Here is a 23,859-nt window from a genome sequence, read left to right as displayed (position 1 = left end):
ATTTTAATCCAGATTTTTTACTTTCATCAAGCCCAGGTCTTTTATTATAAAAAGCTTTAAAGCGTTATTTACCTAATTTTGAACATTGGTCAAATGTGTTGTCATTGTATATATATTATTGCAAAATAGTTGACTACTTTTTTGTAACATTGTATGTAATTCTAATTTGAGTATGTATATTTACGCATATTCATATAGTCAATTATTTAGTCTTATCAGAAATATGCTTTTTTAGCTTTTGTATGAATTTACTTATCTAACACATTATTCATCACAAATCTTATTCAGACATTTTACAGAGTACTAAAACTCAAACTGAAATAGTTTTATTGTTCACAAGGAAGTCACAGAATACTGGAAGACAAAGCCATAATTGCATCTCTGAGAATTCAGTTTTATGATAGAATATCACTAAGTTACTGTTAAAGCACAGAGGAGAAGCAAGGGAGCATTTGAAAATAAGGTGATGGACTCCAAAAACAGGGAGAAGTTATTTTCAAAGATAGGGAGATGGGAAAACACATAATTTAAGAATAGTGCACAGAGTAGAGTTCCCAAGCAGTTGCTTTGAATTTTTCTGGAAAGCAAACTTATGTCTTGATTTACTTTGCAAACATATGGAACACCATGGAGAAATGTAAAATATGGGAACATTCCATGGTAAAATCTGCCCATCTAACCCTGAATAATGGCTTTATTGTTTATATATTAATTATTATTGGGGATTTGAATTACTTTTTAGATGCTCTGGGAGTCACAGAATGTTAATGATCTTTTATTTGCCTTTCCAAAATTGAAACAGGAATATTTCCTCACTGTAGAAACTGTGTCATTTTATAGACTGGAGAATGAGAATTGCCTATAATTGTATCACCCAAGAATATTCACACTTAACCATTTTTAAAAAAAATAATCATTCCACCCCTTCTTTCTCCTCTTTTCCCCCTTTCTTTTGCTTTTCCTTCTCTGTCTTCTTCTGAGCCTCTTTTTTTTTTTGGTGGTTGTTGTTTTTGCTCATGACCCTGTGGATATATTTTTTTATTTAGCAAAATGTGTATCTTACCGAAAATGTGGTCTGCATCCTGATTGTTATACTTAGTGATATAGTGTGGACACATTTCCCTTGTGACTAAAAATCACTTAGATCTTATGAGACCAAAAGTATGAATATGCCAATGCAGGACTTTAAACAGGAAATACCAGTAATACAAGTTCAGATTGTAACAATTCCCTAGATGGATGAGCAGTAGGTAGATTAGAGGGAACGAGATTGGTGCCAAGAGTCCACAGATAGAGCTACTGCCATATTCCAATAAAAGATGAGGGGGCGTGGATCAAGCCAGTGGGCATGAAAAAGAAGTGTGAGAATCTAGAGGTTTTAAGGCTTACAAATAGTTATGTGGTGTGTTTTTATGTTTAAATGAACGTGAAAATCAAGAAAAGAAATCTATTTAGAGTAACTTCGTGTGTGGAGCTTGGTGATTATTTAAAAAGTGGAGTGCTATTCCATAGTGAGGTAAGACTTATTTGGGGATGATCCAATTTAATCATTAAATTAAAAAATGTTGAGAATTTTCATAGCCCAGGAACAATGCTAGGGATGGGAAAGAAACTCTTGGACAAATTGGATCTCTGCCCTTATATGATTTCAGCATATTGGTTTTAAATTAATGATAGAAAGAACACAAGTAGGTCCATCATCCCTATTTTCAAACAATTTTATGTACATTGAGTCAGGCCCTCTGCTAAGTGTTTAGAATATTGCAATGAGCAAAACAGAGTTGATCCTCTCCTCATTAAGCTTGCAGCATAGTGAGGAATAGAAGGATAGACAAATTATAAATAAGATAAAAGTAAAATCTGTCCAGAAAAAATATCTTGAGACAAATTTATACTCATGTATGGAAACTTAAAGTAGGGAACATGAATTAGTGGGGTCATTAAAACATTTTTGTGGGTATTTTTCATTAGTTGAGATCTAAATGATGAATAGGTCACGGCCCCTGCTGAATTCTAGGCTGGGGACCCACAAATGCAAAGAACTTGATGCAGAAAGCAGCACAAGCCACTCTGAGACCTGACAGGAGCTCTGTGTTTCAGAATAGAGGTAGAACAAATGAGAGGGGCGGGGAGGGAGAAAGATGAGAGAGAGAGAGCTCCCAGATATCGCAGGAACAAGAATGCATAGGCCATGCTCCAGAATTTGTAATAAATTCACTGGACAAATGAAAATCACTGAAATGTTTTCATTGGGAAGTTTGACTAGGGCCAAGACTGTATTTTTATTTTGGAAAAACAATAGACCACATTGGTTAGAGAGGAAATTGGAGAGGGGATTGAGTGCTATTGCAAGTATATATATAGGCAAGATACAGTGGTCTCCTGGGTAAGATGATTTGCAACGGAGATAGAAAAATGAGATTGGATTCAAAGATTAAAGATATTTTTTAGGTATGATTCATATTAAGCATTTATGATACACTAGATGTGGGGATTGGCAGGAGAATGGTATTAGTGATGAATCCTGATTTTTGGGATAAGGCAATAGATGGTAGTATGAATTTACTTATCCAACACATTAATTTACTTTTCCAACACCATAAAGATAATAATGCCCTTTAATATCATTAGGAAATTTATGTTTTTGTTTAGATTTTATTTTCTTTTTGTGGTCAGGGGAAGGTGTTGGGGAAGATGATTCATTTAGATTTGAAACTTCTAAGCCTTAGGCATCCTTGTGATATTCAAATGTCAAAGTGAAAACTGGTGGATATATGTTTCTGGACTCTCAATTTGAGGTTGCTACTTGGTGATCATGAGCAACCTGTCAGCATTTAAAACCACTGGGGTGGATGCAAATTGGTGGGAAATTAACATGTTCCTATATGGATATGTTGAATTTGAAGTATTGAGATCCAGAAAACTTCTTGGAAAAACATTAGGGAGATATTCAATGACATATTCTGTGAAAGAGGAGGAGGTGGCTCTGCTGGGAGGGAGCTGGGATAAACCTTAAGGATAATGATGGCATCCTTCTTTGGGACTAGCTGTTGTAAAGGAATAAAACAGGAGGGCAATAAAAATAAGATATGGTAGGAAATGTTTGTTCTTCAGTGTTTCTGTATGAGATTGTCACCTTGGTTTAAAGCAAGTCTTTCTTCTCTCAAAAGAGGAGCTTCTTTTAATAGAATTACTTACTTACTTACTTGATTAATTAATTAATGTTTTTACAGATTTTATTTCAATAGACTTTAAAAAACAATTTTCTCCCTTCTCTTCTTTCCTTTCTTCTCCTTAACTTTGTTTCTTTTCTTTTCCTCTCCTTCCCTTCCTTCTCTCATTCTTCTGCCCTGTTCCCTTTTTCCTCCATTTTGATCCTCCTCCCCCTCATATGCTGCCTCCAGTTTTTCTTTTTTTTTTTTTTTTGCTCTTAGTTTTATCTAAAGAGACAAAATGCAGTGGAGTAGGTTGAGTCTCTTTGCAGACAGGTAAATCCATGCTAATGCAAACAATTCCAGGGACACGGAAATGAAGAATTGGCAGAGAAGCACCAGTGAGGCTGTTGACATCCCACGTGCTTGTTAATCAGCTGTGTGACTTTAAGAAAGGCACCTGGATGCTCTGCTACTCACTTTTCTCATATATATAATAGTAATGCTCAGAATTCCTAATAAAAAGAGTTGTTGAAATAGTCATATAAGGTCTAATATGTGGAGCATTGTTAGAATTCTGGGTAAATCATGAGTGCTGAGGTAATTGTACTCACTAAATATTACCCTTAATTTTTCTTTTGAATTAGTTGAGACCTAAATGATGAATGGGTCATGGCTTTTATAGATTATCACTTTAAGTATGAAATCTTTGATAAGATTGCATAGAACAGTAGGGTTATTATTTGAACTTCTAATCTGTTTAAGGAATTGTAATATTGAAGTGTCCAAAGAAAGAAATGTAAAACAAATAATCTTAAATGTATAATCTAGGCACTCACTCAGAAAAACAAGATATATCACTTTTTAAAAAAATTTATTTATTTGCTCTTATCAGTTATACATGACAGCAGAATGCTCTTCCATTCATTATACACAAATGGAGCACAGTTTTTTACACCTCTGGTTGTACCCAAAGTAGGGTCACACTATTTGTGTAATCATACATGCACATAGGGTAATGATGTCCATCTCATATCACCATCTTTCCTATCCCTGTGTCCCCTTCCCTCCTCCTCTTTGCCCAATCTAAAGTTTCTCCATTAATCCCTACCCCTGCACCCCATTATGTATAAGCATCTACTTATCAGAGAAAAACATTTAGCCTTTGTTTGTTTTTTTTGGGGGGATTTGATTACTTGGCTTAGCATCATGATATTCTCTAACTCCACCATTTATCTGCAAATGCCATAATTTTATTCTCTATTATTGCTGAGTAATACTCCATTGTGTATATATACCACAGTTTCTTTATTAATTCATCTATTGAAGGACATCTAGGTTGGTTCCACAGTTTAGCTATTGTGAATTGGGCTGCTATAAACATTGATTTGGCTATGTTACTGTAGTGTGCTGCTGTTAAGTCCTTTGGGTATAAAACTATCCAAGGAGTGGGATAGCTGGGTAAAATGGTGGTTCCATTCCAAGGTTTTTAAGGAATCTCCATATTGCTTTCCAGATTGACTGCACCAGCAGATTGGCTGCACCAGCAATGTTTTATTGTACCTTTTCCCCCACATCCTCGCCAACTCTTATTGTTATTTATATTCTTGATAACTGCCATTCTGACTAGAGTGAGACAGGATATCTCACTTTTTTTTCCTCAAAAGTATTCCCCCAATATATCTGTGGTAATGTATTTATTATTATTATTTTATTAGGTTTATAGTAAATTACTGTTTAGATTATTTTAATAAATATTTAACAAGTATTTTATTTGGCCTTTTCCATATCAAATTGTTTTCTAAATCCTGCTTCATTAGGATTATACTGATTTTAGACATAATGTATGTTTAAAATCATTAATATGCAATTTTTTTATTTAGGAAGAGCAAACCATTTTATAGACTTCAAGAAGTCAATATTCTTGCTCAATTTTTCACTGATGTTGTAAATATTTCAAGCATTGGTTTGACATATTTTCAGACCTCAGATATACAATGTTCCACATGCAACTACAGGATTCAGAGTCTCATGTTAAAATCACTCACGTACCCAGAAAGGTAAGACCACTCAATTTTTATTTCAATGTGTCATCTTTAACTTGAAAATCCCTTGTTAAGTAATGTTGTAAATATTCATGTATAAATATTCAAGTATCTGTTTATTGTTGATTTCAGACTATATTATATACATAGATATTAGAGTGTTAAAAAGGTATGAAATAGATTTTTTTTTGGCTTGGATAAAATTTATTTTGAAATTGCATTACCTAAGCAAAGAAAATGCACACACAGTCACTTCCTGAGAAACAATAAACATGAAAAAGTGAGACAATGTGTGCCTTAGAGGTTTATCTATAGTTTCTTATTAATAATACATTTTCACAGAGTGGTTGAGAGCTGTTCTTTAGGTGGTGTCCAGTGATTGAAAACTATGATGAAACACAGGGTCACAGCAAATGCAGGCCATCATGACTTCTAGCCATTCATTCTTTCTCCCAATTTTATTAACCTTTGGTTGGGGAAAGAAGAAAGTCCATTTTCATTTGATGCCCCTAAGATTCTGGAGATAACTGGAGATTCAACACAAGAACAGAGTGAGACTATGGGATGCATACCACAACAGCATGAAGAGAAGCTGACGCTACACACTTTAGTTTTATAGTCATTATAGTCATCTCTCTTGTTTGTCACTTATGTCACTGTTGCCTCCATTCCTATTGAAATGTGACACCATCATGACCATCTGGGGTATATTGTCTTGGGAATCATCAGCTTAGCAGTAGTTTGCTTCAGCCCACTGACTATTCTTGATTTCTTATACTCACAACCACAGAGAACTCCTTGTCTTTGTGGTGGTGATGAAAATGTTCACCAAAGAATTCATATCTTCATCAATAACACTCTTGTGAAGGTATTAGGAACATTGAGGAGCTCCTTTGTGAGTTGGTCACCTGTCATTTGCATGTGTGAGTGTTTCCAACAGTAAGCATCATCTGAGAGCCAGTAGAAAAGCCATGTGTGGATTGCTGGAAATCTCCTTTCTTTACTTGTCTATGATGCTTTCTCTTCATTTATCTTTATGTACTTGTGTATTTATATATTTGATTTCCCAATTACCTTCCAATGAATGTTGACAATAGTAAATATGAATTTGTGGAGAGTAAAAATAAAAATGATAAGAATACAGATTTACATGAAATCTATATCAACAGAGAGGAATTGGGAAAATTCTCTGAAATATAGGTCATTTTATAACTTTGGGGGTAATATTTAGACACTAAAATGTCAACAAAATGCCATTATAATGACAAAAACTAAGGATTATTTTATTGTCATTTGTCTTGGGTTGAAATGTCTGCAAAAAATATATGGACATTTTTAGCAGGAACATTTTGCTTTATCATTCTCTACCAAAGTACAAGGTAATGATGGTGGTGAGACCATGGCTTGAATGACTAAAACTGTAAATATTTAAATCTTCAGCCAATCTCCGTATTTACTTTGTTAAAGATACAAGGTCTCCACTAAACACAAGCATAGAAATTGTATTTGCAGTCCCCAAAGCTGGGCTTAGAAGAGGTCAGAGTTGTTACAGCATCTCCTCTGTTCATACCTTTCTGAGTATAAAGATGGAAGATATAAATGCAGAAGTCTGGCGATTGTAATTTTGCATTTTGTCTATAGACTTTAAGGGATTCATATTGTCCAGGAATAGTCTTTTTTATTTGGTATCATAAATGGAAAGAAAATGAAGAATTTTCTTTTCAGTCCAGAAGAAGCACCCAATATAAATCCTGACAAGATACCAGGTGTTTAACAAGAATATTTGCATACAGAACAGCACACAAGCTCAAGATGAGCAAAAGAAATTTTGTTGCAAGCATGCATACAATAAAAGAAACCACTCAGACTCCATTCTTTGTGAGCATGGGTAAATATGGGGGTATACAGTCCACTTACTGTTTAAACTGAAATGAACAGAAAACATAAGAACATAGGTTCTAATACAGTGTTGAAAACATAAGAAAGAAAAATTTACAGCCAAGCTTTAGAAATAAGTTTACTTTAAAAATATTTATCAAGGAAATTACATAAAGTATTGCTCAGGGTTCTCACGATATTTAAGAAAACAAATTCAGGAAAAAACAAGTGAAGAATGATATGATGAGACAAATAATAGTGGTTAAAAGAGATTTGGCTGAGATAACTGAAATCAATGTCAAAATTGGTATTGGTATTGCAAACAGTAAAGAAACGTTCAATAATGTAGAAAATACATTATAATCTACTGAATAAGGAGATGTAAATAATTGAGAAAATCGGATAATATGAACACGGGAAAATAATTGAAATGCAAAGTGAATACCTGATGTCACTAAAGAGGAGACAGAAGAGAAGAACTCCATAAAATAAATAAATAAATAAAATAAATCTCCCTTCAGTAGAAGAAAAGAAGATAAAGATCTCAAATGGAAAGGCTGAACTAAAAAGCAGGAAACCAAGAGGCCAACATTTAGACTATTCTTATAAAATTTATTTTAAAATTTTGATGATAAAGAGAATTTTTCAAATATTCAAAGAAATCTTCAGGGAGTAGAAAATTCAATGTTTCAGCAAAGAGAGTTTTTATTAAATGCATGTGCAGGTTTAATGTGAAGCCAATAAAAAATATAATATTTGAATCTTCTAACCAATCTGAAATTAGAAATATCAAGATGAGCCAAGAAAGCTTGAGTAATTAGTATAATTTTTATAACTTTAAGTGTGAAGCAGTAAAGAGTTTATCGTTGCTTCCATGCAGCAATAATTTAAAAAGTCTGAAATTGGCAGATGAATTTAAATGTAGTTTAATGAATAAATGGAAACCCCCCAAATCTTATGGATGTTGAGGATAGCAGTGAAATAATGACACTATACCAAATGATTGACAAGTAAAAAGTTTGACATTTTCTTATTACACATCAAAATTAGTTCCAAATATAGTAAAGTATTAAATGTAAACTGGTAAACAAAGAACAGAAAGAAATTTAGAACATGTTTGTGTTTGCACTAAATTAAAGCTGAGATAGAAAACAAAAAAAATGTTAATCAGTTTGCCTATATAAAAATTTAAAAAACAAGTATGTATATGTCAAAGATACCATTAACAAAAATAAAATAAGCTTAGAAAATTTTATAATGTATATGATATTGGATGACTTTAAACTATATTTAATAATTTTTACAAAACCTATTAAAATGCATCTTAGTTGGAGTATGGAGTAAAGGACCTTAAAATTATTTAAAACCCAATTTCTCAGTCTATCTTCATTTATCATAGCCTAGATTCTTTGTCTTACACTCCACATCCAGTTTTGGTATTCCTTGTCCCTACCTTCTAATCATTCTCAGAATTCATCCATTCTTCCTATCTTCACTGCTGCAAACTCTATTAACCTGGACTCTAGAAATATTTTAATAGCCTCTTACCTGTTCTCTTTACCTTAGTCAAATATCCTATAATTTATTTTTTTCTTTTCCTTCACCACCATCCCATTTTTCTCCTTTTCTTGGTTGGGTATTAGGGTTGAACTCAAGGATGTTTTACCACTGAGCTACATCCTCAGCCCTTTTTCATTTTGAAACAGGGTCTCATTAAGTTGCTGTGGTTTTCACTAAGATTTTTGAGGCTGGCCTTGAACTTTCTATCCTTCGGCTTTGTTCTCCCCAGTTTCTGGGGTTCTAGATGTGCATCACTGTGCCTGGCCTATAGTTTGTTTTTAAAACAGTGCCCAGAGTGATCCTGTGAATGGTGACTTAGGTTCTGTTAAACTGACTCACTTAGCTCTTCTCAAAGGCTTTCTTGATGTCTTTGGATACCCTGGACTAATACTCCTTACTGTAACTTCTCCCTCCATGCTATTCCCCTGGTTGGTACCTCTACCTGGAAATTTCTGCTGCTTGATATGCCCCTGGCTAACTTTCTTGTCTCCAAAATTTTTCTCAAACATGGTTTTCTCAATGAAGCCTACCTTACCATTCTGTTCACAGTGTACCCAGCAGTCTTACCACTCCTAACCTACTTCTTTATCATTGTAGCACTCGTTATTTATGGTGAACTCTATACTTATTCCTTATTTTTGTTGTTTGTTTCTCCCTGTTAGTCTGTAAGAATCTTGAGGGAACTGATTTTATCTCTTCTGCTAAAAATATTTCAAGTGCCTTAAAATGTGCTCTGGACATATTGGTCACTAAATGAATGGTTATTGGATGAAGAAATGCAGATGTATATTGTCATAGAACAACTTTAAAAGTTGAAGTAACAAATGGTTAATAGTCATTTTAGAATTAAGGCAAGGAAACATAGCATATTTTTCTCAAGTTGGCAAAACAAAGTCTGTTATTGAATTCATACTGAAATTGCCTTCCTGTTTTACTGCTGGTAGGTATGTAAGCTTTTACACATATTCCAGAAAAAAATTAGTAAAATATATCAAGAACTCCCAAATGTTAATATATCATTTCGTTTTTAAGAATTTACATTTCAGAGACTTGGGTTGGTGTTTATGAGCATCACCTCTGCAGTCAGAGTGTCTGGGTTTGATCATTTAATTACTATTTTTCTCATCTTGAACAAATGAATTAATCATCTGTGCTTTAGTGTCCTTATCTGAAAATAGGAATAATAATATTTTACTTTGTAGAATTAAGAAGGTTGAATAGTATAAAGGAAATCTATAATAGATACAATATTTTAGATATTTAAACTATTGCCTGGCTATAGTAAGTGCTATGTAAATGTTTGTTAAAGAAAATATCAGAAATATATATAAGTATTTCTATATAAGAAATGTATGCACAGTTTGATTTACAATACTAAAATAGAAATAAATTTACTGCATTTGGTGGGATAATTGATACATTTATTATGGAATATCTATAGTATGAAATGTTAGGTAGTCATCAAAATGGGCCAATTAACACAGTATATTGTTTAATGATTTAAGTTTTTCAAATATAATCAATGTATTCCACAATTAGGAAAAAATTAATAAAATATATTTTTTTCTCTTGGGGGGACTTGATGAAAATAATTTAAATATATACTAATATAATAATTCTGCAAATTTAGTCTAAATATTTTTCTTATTTCATGTTAAATTCTCTGGTTACTTAAAAGTAGTTTCATATAGTTCAATAGTTTCAAGACTCTTTTGGAAATATACATAAGGCTTAAATTTAATGAAGGGCAAACATTTGAAGAAGAAGAGTCAAGAAGCTGTCTTTAATTTAGAAAATAGCCTCAGAAAGCCAATTTATAGTTACATACTTTGTGGTGAAATAGAGATTTCATATTTGTCCTTTAAACTTCATGCCCAAAACACCAAAGTACTCAGAAATTGTGGGAATTGGTACTCCAGATCTCTGAGGTGTATAAAAGTAGCAACTTTTGCAAAATCTCTGAAGTACATTTTTCCAAAATGTGTTCATACAATCCAAACCTTTCTATCCTCACTATCCACTTCCCCCCACCCCTGGTTCTCAAATGATGTGATCCAGTTCCAGGGGATTGTGGAGAGGTGGCTCAGATAAAGCACCCCAGTGTCAGTAGTGTGAGGCACATATACATGTGTTTTAGTAAGCTTTTTGCTGCTGGAAATAAAAGCCTCAAGCAATACAATTGAAGAAAAGGAAAACTTTGTGGGCTCAGGGATTCAGGGATCTCAATCCATAGACAGCAGGCTCCAAATCTCAGGCTCAAGGTGAGGTAGAACATCATGGCAGACAATTTTGGCAGAGAGAAGCAGAACTCACTCACATGATGATAAGAAAACAGAGAAAGACTCCACTTGCCAGATACAAATATATACCCCAAGGCCCAATAGCCCCAAAGCCCAACCTTCTCCAGCGACACCCCATCTGCCTTTAGCCACCATTTAATCCCATCAGGTGATTAATTCACTGATTGGATTAAGGCTCTCGTGACCCAATCATTTCTTCTGCGAATCTTCTTGCAATGTCTCATGCAAGAGCTTTTGGGGGACACCTCACATCCAATCCATAACAGTGCATTTCTGTATGGAGTGTAAGGCACACCTCAACAAAAAGAATCTAACAGGTTTAGGAGGCCTGAAATGGATGCTCTTCACATGTACCAGTACAATCATTACTAAATAAAAAGAAAATTAAGTCTAATTATTTTAAGAAATACAATTTAATAATCATATTAAGGGAAAGGGCATTTTATTTATATTTTACTTCTAATACTATTTGGTTTAAATCATTTTTTTCCTGTAGTTACATTACATAAGATTTTTTTTTACACCAAGTGCATTGGCACTTGCCTGTCATCTGAACCACACAGCTGGTTGAGATGGGAAGACTGTGTGCCCAAGGCTAGCCTGGGCCACTGGTGAGACCCACATCTCAAAAAAAAACAAAAAACAAAAAACAAAGAAACTAAAAAACCAAAAATAAAATTAATGATTTTTAAAATTATGAATAATTGCATAAAATGATAGAAAATAAGAAGTTCCACTGAACTATTGCACAGCAGGGTGACTATAAATAATGACAGTATTCTATATATTTCAAAAATCTGAAGAAATGATTTTGAATATTTCTATCATAAAGAAATGATGTTTGAGAGCCAGGCACAGTGGTGCATACCTGTAATCCCAGCAACTGGAGAGCTGAGGCAGGAGGTCCTCAAGTTTGAGACCTGTCTCAGCAACTTATTGAAACCCTATTTAAGTTAGTGAGACACTGTCTCCAAAAATAATCAATAAAAAGGGTTGGAGGATATGGTTCAGTGGTTAAACACCCCTGGGTTCAATCTCCTTTTCCTTTAAGAAATGATGTTTGTGGAGACAGACATGTTGATCCTGATTTAAACATTACATAGTTTACATATGTTTACACACAGTACTCCATGAAACAATTTTCATGGTTTTGTTTCTGTTAAAAGAACTTAATTTAAATTTAAAAAATAAAATAAAAAAGTCTCTCGTTAATTTGCCTGGAAGTTATTATGAAATAGTTTATGGTAGTAATTGTGTAATTGCACAGTGTAATCAACAATTTTAAGGTGGTAATCCTGAAAACTGAAGCATGTATATTTTAACTAAGTATTTTAAAACTATTATATTATTGCATAAATATTAAATCCTCAATTAAAATCTCAATAAAATTTTATTAAAAGTATATTACATATGTAGATAAGTGTGTTTAATAATCAGTCCTTCTGGTTCATAAAATAATTGCTTTTCTTACTATATTTGTCTTGTAATTTGTTCCATACATTTTCAGTTACATAATATGTGTAAAGTATATATTTTGTCCGTAGTGGATACTCCATCTTTTCTTCTAATTTTCTTCCTTTAACTGTTCAGTCCACAATTTACCTTTCCATACACGTCCTTGCATCTGTAAATACATAGTTCAATCAGCATACAGACCAAGATAAAAATTATATGAAACATATTTTCCCATTGTTGAAACTATCGATAAAATGATTTCCAACCCTATTCCCAATACTTCTGTTAATAGGTTTTATTGCATAACCATATAAATTCTCCTAGCTTCTTGTAAATATTGCAATTATTAGAACACTCTTGACTTCTTATCAAGGCTCTATTCTCACTTCTACCACTCTGGTAACTGCAGTGCTATGCATTCTAATCCAAGAGAGTTTGGGGTGATATAGGAAGACTGAGCAAAACTAAGAAATTTGGAAAAAGAAATCTTTCATTGATCGAAATTGCATGTCATAAGTAAGAATTTATCTTCAGAGTTATTTATCCCAACTTTAGTTTAACCTCTTCCTGCAGAAAATTGAAGTGACTTTTAGTTTTATCCAAGGTGTAGGTTTTAGACAACACACGTGATTTAAATGCAATATATTGTGCAACAAAGATGGATAATTTTAAATATTTGAGCACTAAAGATACATTTTTTGAGAATTTTTATATGATTGAACTGCTTTATTGGTAAATAATCATGTGAACATTTGTATATAATATGCTAAATTGCAGATGCTATTTTTTGTGATATTTAACACAAGTCTTTGGATTTATTTTGTTTTATTTAGCAAGGAGACAGAAATTCACTAGTGGAAAGAATATATCTAAGCTTTGTTAGCTACTTAATATATTCTAATATTCACTGCAGAACTTTTGAAAGTTTTAATTATATCATCCTTCAAATAAAAGATAACAATTATTAATATTTTGTCATATTAAGCATATAAGTATATGCATGCATGCTACAATTAAACCATGCATTTAATTTTTTATATTATGGTAGAAGTAGGGTCTATTTGTGAAATCATGCAGTCTATTTATTACTGCAATAGAGTCAGGTATTCACTGTTCCTGGGGACATCAACATGAACACAATGTATCCAAACTGTGCTGCACTGTGGACCAGGCTATCAGCCATTTTTTTCTTTCTAACTACAAGTTAATGGCTACATTGTATTTCACCTTTTGTGAAATATTTAACCTTATATTTCATTATTTTCAGATCCTTCATTTTTTACAATGTGCTATTATGATATACAATGAATGTATGTACATATATAACTATTTGCATTATAAGCAATTTTCTTCTTAAGTATTCATAGTTGAGAGATTAAGAAGGAGAAACATTTTCAAATTTTTCATTTCACCCCATAATGCTCATACCTTTATTCAGACTGTTGGAGAACCTACAGGTAGTCCCTGTTCTCCCAGTGTATTTCCTTCTTTAAGGTCACTTATTATAGTTGATAAAGGAAACAGAAGAGGCAACACAGATAACCACCATTATATTTGATTCATTATCAAATACTGTGTAAAATTAATTCACAGGTTAAGAAGTAGAGTGAAGTTATTGGGATATGCCCCAGTGTAAAAAAAATGCTCTGGTTTGTAATTTTAAATTTAATGTGAAATCTAAACCAGGGATAGAATATGAAAATTCACTACGTTTATGAAATTTGGAAGCAGTTGTTTCTACTCAGGAAAAAGATACCTAAAATACATTTTGTGGGTGTGTAGCAAAGCTTAACATTCCCTGCTGGCCGGAGATTGCTAACAGATGCTTAGATGAAAGTATGCTGTAAGTTTAATTACCTAGATAATTGCTATAACCCATCTAGTGGATTTTTCTATTTAGATCTGTCCATATAGATAATGTGCAATTAATGAGAATTAACACTGCCAAATTATTGTAAATGTGAGTTATAAAAATGTGATGCCTTATGGTCTAGATTAAACTGCAGGCACTCAACAATAATTATTTCTGTAATGAGTGTGATAGAGACTACAAGCACTCTTTCCTTCCAGACAGTTAAGTAGGACCTTAGAATTTAGGGAGTGAAGAATATACATGGCAGATGTGACCTGGGATGCCTTCTGGAGAATACTTGGGCTATGTGTCCCCCAAAACTCATGCTCCCAAAAGAGAGTACAGAAATCATTAGACGTGAAATGATTAGATCACAAGAGTCATAACCTAATTGGTAGATTAATCCATTTGATGGATTAATGGGAAGTAATTTAGGCAGATAGTGAAGGAAGTAGGTCATTGGGGGCATTCCTTTATAGTTTATGTTTTTTCCCCTGGCACCTCTCCCCCCCAGGACCACCAATCTTTCCTGACTCTACTTTCTGTCTTGAACTGAGCTGCTTTCCTCTATCACACCCTTCTGCTATGATTTCTGCCTCAACTTTGGCCCAGAGCTATGGAGTAGGCCAACCATGAACTGAGGCTTTGAAACTAAGCCAAAATAAACTTTTCCTCCCCTAAGTTGTTCTTGTCAGGTATGTTGGTCACAGAAATACAAAGTTGACTAAAACAGTCACAAAAACTCCCTGGTACTGCCCCTTGGTTTTCCACCCCATTCGCCATCCATCCCCACCCACTGACAACCAATCTGGTCTTGCCTTTTCCAGATATAAACAAAATATGTTATATTATGTAAATGGAATTGTATAATATGTTATCTTTTAGGTGTGGCTTCTTTCATTTAGCTGCTTAAAATTTATCCATATTGCTGCTCCCATCAATGGAATGTGTAGATGAATAGTGTTCCATTGGTGCAAATAGACCATAGTTCATTTATTCATTTACCAGGTAGAGGTCATAAGGCTTCCTTGAAGTTTTTGTTGTCTATTAATAAAACTGCCAAAAATATTTGCATGTAAGCTTTAATGTGAAAGTAGTTTTTGTTTCTCTTGGATAGCTATCTCAAAAATGGATTGCTGGGTGTTATGTAAGTGTGTATTTAACTTTATAAGAAACTCAGTGATTTTCCAGAGTGACTATATACCCAGAAGTTTTATTCCTCTCCTGCACCCAAACTGTATTTTATCAGTTTGTTGTGTTGTTTTGCTTACTTGTTGGTTTCATTTTAGCCCTGCAAATGGATGTCTAGAGGCATGTTGCCATTTTAAATTTGCATTTCTCAAATGAAAAAAATGACTTTGGTGATGTCTGACATTTAATTGAGGGTATTTACATATTAATTTAATGCAATAAGTGATATGGCTGGTTTTAATTCTATTATCTTGCTGTTTTTCTATTTATTTTTCCACCTGTTGTTTCATTTTTCCTTATTATCCGTCTTCCTTTAGATGAATTGAGTAGTTTTATGGTACCATTTTATCTCTTTGTGGGTTGTTAGACATGTATCTTTGTTTTATCATTTTGATATTTTTAGGGGTTTGCATTATAATATCTTGTTCATTATAGTTTATCTTCAAGTGGATTTTATCATTTCACATGTACACAGTAGCATACTTCCAATTTCTCACCCAGCTTTTATGCTGTTGTTGGAAAACATTTTCCTATACATATGCTAAAAACCTCCATTATACATTGTATCATTGTTGTTTGAACAATCAATTGAAGAGATATAAGTAGCTGGGAAAAATCACATATAGTTACCCACAGAGTTTCCATATCCGGTCCCTTCAGACCCCTATGTAAGCACACGCTTTTATCTGGTATAATTCTTCTTCCAAATTGAAGTAGCTTCTTTAACATACTTTTATACTACAGGTGTCCAGGTGGTAAGTGACTTAAGTTTGGGGTGTCTGAAAACATCTTGATGTTGCCTTCATTCTGAAAAATCATTTGAGTACAGAATTTACATTCATTATTTTAACATTTTTATACAATGCAGCATCTACCAAACATTGATCCTAATGAGAAACCTATTGCTCTCCTTTCTTTTGTTTCCCCTGGTGCTAAGGATTAAACCCAGATCCTTGTGCATGCTAAACAAGTGCTCTCCCACTGAGATACAGGCTCATCCCTGCTTGCTAATTCTTGATTAACTGTCAGACATTGTGCATTTAGTCATGTGGATTTTCTATATTTGTGTTCCTATACATTTTCTTGAGGTTTATTTTCAAGCTGCTGTTAAGTTATCTGCAGTCAAGTATTCATTTCTGGTCCTCTTTTCAACATGTAATTAGGCAGCCAGATCTGGCCAAGTGCTCAGTCTAGGTTCAATAACTTGCACTACTTTAAAAAAGACTTCTTTGTGTGCTTTATCTTGTGCCCTTGGATCATTGGTTTTTCCCACTTGGCAGGTAGGAACTGGCACTATTTTTGTTCCTGTCTTAGTGTTTAGAATCTTATCCTAAGTAAAACAAAAAAGTCTCAAAAAAGAGATTTTTTAACTGAAAAAAATACATTCCTTTCTTATAATTTAGTGTGATATATATGGATTAAAATATATGGATGAAAATTAAAAACTATGTTGTATTTAAATTTTAGGGGCTATTTATTTCAGGACTTCTTCCATTACATTCATTAAAGTTTATACTCTGTCAAGGTAATATGCTCATTTCTGTGAATTTATGGTCAGAAAAACATTGGAAATGTAATGGTATACTTTTTGAGATTAAAAAAGTAAACACAATATTCTTCTCAAAGTAGTTTCACATAGATCATACATTATCTTCTAAATTATGGTGTTTTTCATTTCATATTGTTTGGACAGAAGGAACTATTGATAATAAAATAAAAAGGTAGTTATATGTTTTGGTGAAATTTAACTTTGGAAGGCATTGCAAACCTGCTTAAGCTTTTTTAATGCTTTCAGAGGCTTTATGAAGTGTGGGATCTTTAATAATGGTGTGTATTTACTATGTTAACAATAGAATACATATCAATGGTCATAAGATTGTGCATTTTCATTCTATTGTAAAAAAGAGACAAAAACATACTTGCCTTCATATTATATTATAGATATGAAACAGAAAAAATTATTAAATGACAAAGGTAATATTTCTAATTACATGTTTACTGAACTTGATAAATTTAAAATGAGATGAGTCTAGGAAATTCAGTGCATTGAAAGTACATTCAGTGATAAGAATAGATGACAAGTTATCATAATTGTATATACATTTGTATGGGGAATTAAAAATCATTCATCTACTTATTTCTTAATGGAGAAGAATATAATATCAGCTTTCTCAATTATATGCCATTATTCTAAATATAGATGTGCACATTTTACTCTCTGATGGCTTACCAAAAAACTACTTTGCCAACATCTAAAAGATCTTCCACATTGAAACATTATTATTTCACATTTACTGTTAGAGTATTAAAATGGAATTTCAAATTGCCTTTATTAGTTCAAATGGAAAATACTGTACTATCCTTTATCAACTTCCAGAAATGAAGATGAACATCTATCTTTTATGACTTTTGTGACTTCTAAGCATGTGTAGAAATTTAATTTATTTATTAAAAAATGAATGATTTAAACATAAAATGCTCTTGAGTGTTTACAAAATGTGTTCAGTGGTATCTTAACCAACCTGGGAGGACCCTGGGAGCCATGGACCTTCTGAGTGAGAGCTGTCCATGCCACATTAAGATGAGCTGCCACCACCTCTGCAGTCCCTTTTCTTTAACTGGTGATGGTTGCTGATACAGATTTTTAAAAATTTATTTTTACTATTTTACTTTGTCTTTTGTTGAGATTTTACCACCTTTATTCATTTTAGCTGATCACTTTTTTGATAGTTTTTCAAGACATTAAAAGGAAAGTTTATAGCTTGACAAGATGCCTTATCTTGCATTTGAAGATACACTCTTCACGTAGTATACATATAATCTTTCCAAGAGAGATTGTATTGTTATGTCCATTTTAATGGGTGGCAAAGAAAAAAAAGGGACTGATTGAAGAATTTAGGCAAAATTTGCCTATACAATTAACTTCACTCTTCTTTTGAGGTAGTCATGAGAGTGGCCTGGCCACTTAGTGAATACAGGTTAAGCTATTTCAGTGTCCAACTATGTCTCCCATACAATGTGAACTTTCCAGTAAAGCAAAAAGTACATATGCTGAAACGGAGAATTTCTTCTTCATCAGTGTTATATCTTCTTCATCCCTACATGACTAAAAGAGATGTAATGTCTTTGAGTCTGTAGGTTTGTTGGAAATCTGTGCATTTGGAGAGCTAGTTAGTTACAGGCATAAACTATCCTAATACTTCTAAAAAAGGGAAATAAAATTTGTTCTTTTACTAATCAATATCTTTCTCTCTTTTTTTTTCTATTTTACAGACCACCACTCTGCAGGTATAATTTTACACTTAAAGAGGGAAAAGAAATATTTCTTAAACTATGTGCATGTACAGCAAAGAATATTTAAACTCCTTCTCCCATCAACTATAAACTTATTTGTGAATTAAAGAACTTTTAAATTAGAAAAATACCGTCATTCTTTCTTTTAGAATGCATTGTTCAATCAGATGCTTTGAGTTCTTAAGTAAAATTTTAAGAATCAAGAATATTAAAAATAAAAATGCATATGAAAAAATGTTCTGAATAGATTCTAAAGCAGTTTATTTCTCTTTACCTCATCTACTTCCTAAATCATATACTTACCATTGAATGTTTACCTCATATGTTAAAACATTTTCTAAAGGAAAAATGGTGAAGAACTTAGTGGGTTTCTTCTAATCAATATCATTGTACAACTCTGATTGCAATAATAAATTAATTTTTTAAAAAAATTATAAATTTGGGCTAATGTAATCTTTGTAAATATAAATACTTGGTACTTTTGGTAAAGTTTTGCAAATAAAGTATTTGCTAGTATGGAACATAGTAAATAAATAACATATAGGCCTCTAAAATTATGTTTAAATCCTGTGTTCATTATTTATTAATGTTGAAATCCTGAGTAAGTTAATTTATTTTAACATGTCTCAATCATCTAAGGAAATTTTGTGAAGATTGACTTAATAAAGAACTTCGAATAGTGTATGTCTATAATAATAAGAATGATGATAGCTATTACATATATTTATCATTGTGTTCTTGGAAAATATTAATTAGTTTAATATTACAAAAACTCATGAAGTTAGTCTTGTTTTCTCCATAGATGAAGAAACTAAGGCCTAGAAATGTTCACTGACTTACTGAGGATCACACATAGAACCAGAATTCAAACCTAAGAAGTTTGGGTTTATAGTTTTTTTGTTTGTTAGTTTCTTCAAAGTTTGATGAGTTTTAACCATATTAGTAGCCATATTTATTAATTATCACATTCAAAATAATAATATGAACATGGTTGAAATTTTCCAACTTATCTGTTCAGTTCAAGAATTTATGGGCAAGGTTCCCTCTCACTTGTGTTTCAATGCCCTGTCTTTTATGTTTTCCTCTGAAGCAGACTATCACCAATAGTCAGTATCTATAGTATTTATTGTCTACTTCAATGGTTTGCATATGCAGTGTTCTCCAATAAACTCAGGTAATAGACAATGAGGAATGGCCAGAAGTGAAAGGATTTGATTATGTGAACAGTGACCTAATCAGTGGATTAATCCATTTGATGGATTAATACTTTAAAAGGACTACTTACTGGGTGATAACTGGGGCATGACAGGAGGAAGTAGGGCTCTGAGGCATGCTATTAGGGATTACATCTAGTCCCTTGGGTTCAAGTTTCTCTCTCTGTCTGCTTCCTGGCTGCTATGAGGTAAGCAGCTTTCTTTCACCAGTCCCTTCTGCCATGATGCTCTGCCTTACCTGGGCCACAGTGCAATAAAGTTGGTCAACCATGGACTTAACCTCTGTAACTGTGAACACAAAACTAATTTTTCATCCTCTAATTTGTTATTGTCTCGTGTCTTAGACACAGCAATGAAAAGTTAACTAACATACCTCCTGTATTAGTTTTTCATAGATTCCAGAACAAAATACCGTATATTGAGGGGTTGAAGCAACAGAAATGTATTTTCTCAGCATTCTGGAGCCTAGGATTGCAGGATCAAGAGTTGGCAGGTTTGGTTTCTTGTGAGGCCTCTCTCCTTGAAATGCAGATAAATTCCTTCTTGTTGTGTCTTTTTAAGGCCTTTCTTATGTGCATATTTATCCTGTGTCTCTGTATCCAAATTTTCTCTTGTTGTAAGGTTGCCTGCCAGAATGGATTAAGGTCTACCCCAATGGCCTCATTTTAAATTAATCATTACTATAAAGGTCCTATCCTTAAATATAGTCACATTTGGAAGTAGTGAGAACTAGGGTTTTAACATATGAATTGAAAGGGTGTACACTTGAGTATGTAACACTTGCCATGAACCCTTAATTACACACTTGAAGGTGAACTGGGGCCATTGTGGGGTGCCCACCCGGAAAATACTGAGTGTGAAGTCCTTGAGGTATCAGTTACATGCTCTAGGAAGAAACACAAAGATGCTTCACTGTTTACCTACGGTTTTAAGAAGTGTTGCCTGCACCTCTACTAAATGACTGTACTTCAGGATAACAGCTCCTTTGATTTTTGCTGTCGTCCTTCACTCCATAGGCCCATGACTATAGTCCACAGAGATAACTTCTCTCTCCTTTCTGACACTGACATGTCTACTCACAGCCTTTCCACATTCTTAAGCAAACCCACAAACTCTTATGTAATTTTATTTTTTATAATGATACTCTCCATTAATTTTTGAGATATTCCTAGAAGCTTTTGAATCTCACAATGATATTAGAATAATTTAAAATAAAATAAAAATACTATAGATATGCTTCTAGGGATACCAGAAATGTTCCTGATTGCTTACAGTCTCTGGGCATTAGGAAAAACAGTAGCCTACTTTTCTCATAGGATATTGGACCACTTTATCTTCATAATGAAACTTCCATCCACAAGTGATTCAGTCTTCCAAGGATAACTCAAAGATGAAGATGTTTACAGATTTTCACATTGCCATGCCTTCTAACTTTTTTCAGGGTAAAAAATTGGCTTGAATAAAGAGCCTCTGGAGTTTGCATTTATGGTAGTAAGGGAAATAAATTCCAGTGACCCCTAAGTTTATAGCACCCAAACAGATAATGTACTCATATACCCCCCCAATAAATTTGCAAAACCTGTAGATTACAAAATGAATGTGAGGAGGAAAAAATTGCACTTTTGGGGGGACCATAGTGAAGCACAGGTATTCTAAAAAAATATCTGGAACAACAAATGAACAAGTGGCCATTATGTACAAAATATATTATGCCAGATTGCCTTGATGACATGATGCTCTAGGTCAGATCCAGAAACGTGCAAAGAGACTAGGTGATTTAATTCTCTATTCCTTAGATGCCTACTCAACCCAGGTCACAGAACTTGACAAAATACTACCTTTTAAAATCTCTCAAGAAGGCAGTTTGATTATATTTTTGTTAATGTTTTAATATAAAGTTATTTAACCTAATTAAATAAGACCTATTTTATTAATGGGACTTATTTTAATTGAATTATAAACTTCATATAAAAATGTCATTGATAAAGCGATCTTTGTTACTTTGGCTTTGAGGCTTTGATTTTTGCTCTTTTAAAAAACAACACTTCAAAACATTAAAAAGAATAATGTTACCTAGATGGCTATGTAAGGTTTCTAAGTTACTGAAAAATCACTTAAATGTGTGTTGCCAATATATACTAGGTATAATTATATTCGTGTATGTATAATTATAGTAATAGAATTGTCATGGCTTATAATATTTTTGGCTTTTGCATTAATCCTGTTATTTCACATTATTACAACAATAATAGCAAAAACACAACGAGTATTTACTGTGTTAGTTTTCCATTGCTGCGACAAAATACCTGAGAAAATAAAAGGAGGAAAGACTTTTTGTAGCTCGTGTTTGAGAGGTTTCAGCTGGCTCTGTTGTTTTTGAGCCTGATGGAAGGCAGAACATAATGTTGAGCATATGTACTTGGAAAGTTCTAAACATCTCATGGTGACTGGGAAGCAAGAAAAGAGAGGAGAAGAAGAGACTGGATCCCAATATCCCCTTTGAAAACATGCACCAATGACCTAATTTCTTTGCATTAGTCCTTGTATCTTGAAAACTTCCACCACCTCCCAAATGGGGCCATCAACTTGGGACCAAGCCTAAACACATGATCCTTTGGGGGACATTGAAGATTCAAACCAAAACACTTTCTGTGTACCAATTTGTACGTTAAGTCCTTACTTGGAACATCTCATGGATCCTTATAAATGCCCTATAGAGCATCTTCAGGTACTCAGAGGAGACAAAAAGGAAAAAAAAATCCTTTGAATGATTGAAAATACTGGAAAAAAATTGTTGTGTTTTGATTGTTATATATTAAGTAAATAATGAGCATTGTATAAATTCATGAATGAATAAATTAATAAATGGATGAACAAAAAGACAAATCCTCTACAAACAGCATATAGGACAACAGGGAGTTTTAAGTAATAGTGATGTGGCTGCTGTTTGCCAAGTGACAAGAATTTGCTGAATGTGACCATTTTGGCAAATTGACCGTCACTCATGCTGTTTTTCTGTTTGTGCTTTTAGGTTCTTAGGATTAAGACACTGCTAAAAATTCCCCAGTACTTGAGTCCTGCCCAAGATAAATATGACTTGCTTTTTCAAGTGACCTAATCATTGTTAGAGAACATTAAGGAATGGTTCTGGAGTTATGAGGTGTAGGACTGCAAAGCACAGATAACATTTTCATTCATAATTTTTTCCCTGTGAACATGTGGGATATGAAAAAAGAAGAAAATCTAGTAGATGAACAGCTGGTCATGCAGATGGTGTTGACAAACTGAATTTGGATTTCTGTATCATGGTTTAAGTTTTTGGAATGCTAGACTCTTGGCTTAAGGTAGAATTTTATCTCACAAGGACATGAAAGAATGTATTTGCATTCAGGCTAACAGTCATGATTAAAGTGCTTTAAATGGAACACAACATTGCAGAAAGTGTTTGAAGATTCAAAGCAACCAATCACTCACCCAGATTCACTAGGATTCTATTGAATACTCTTCTATGTTTCTTTGGTCCTCATTAGCACATTCCAGTTCTTAGCTTGGATTTGTCCTAACATCTTTCTTCTCAGTTGGGACCTTTCCTTTGCTGTTGTTGTGGATAATTTATCTGTCCCAAGCCTAATACTACATTTACCTTTGCTTCCTGCCCTATTTACTAGATATTTTTGTCCATGTCTGTGTTCTGGCCTGGATATTACAAATCTCTGCTAATTTTTCTGTATCCATCATGAGAATGTGAGCTTCCTGAGAGTAGGAAGTTTTAGATTGCATATATTTGTATTGTTAGGCCTCAGTGAATGGCTGGCTTATTATAAAGGCACCATAAATATTTGTTCGATGACAAATGCAAAATGAAATAAACAAAGCAGGAAGTTTTTCTTTCTTTTTTTTTTTTAATTTAGTAGGGAA

At 33.2% G+C, this 23,859-nt stretch overlaps 1 pseudogene; it reads left to right on the top strand.

The window, feature by feature from the left end:
* LOC143639974 (lipase member I-like) overlaps positions 1 to 23,859 on the top strand; it is a 189,739-nt pseudogene that overhangs the window by 12,756 nt on the left and 153,124 nt on the right.

This window comes from Callospermophilus lateralis, unplaced genomic scaffold (assembly GCF_048772815.1).
Source record: "Callospermophilus lateralis isolate mCalLat2 unplaced genomic scaffold, mCalLat2.hap1 Scaffold_103, whole genome shotgun sequence".
Classification (NCBI taxonomy): Eukaryota; Metazoa; Chordata; class Mammalia; order Rodentia; family Sciuridae; genus Callospermophilus; species Callospermophilus lateralis.
Note: the sequence above shows the minus strand (reverse complement) of the source record. Positions and strands in the feature narration are given on the sequence as shown.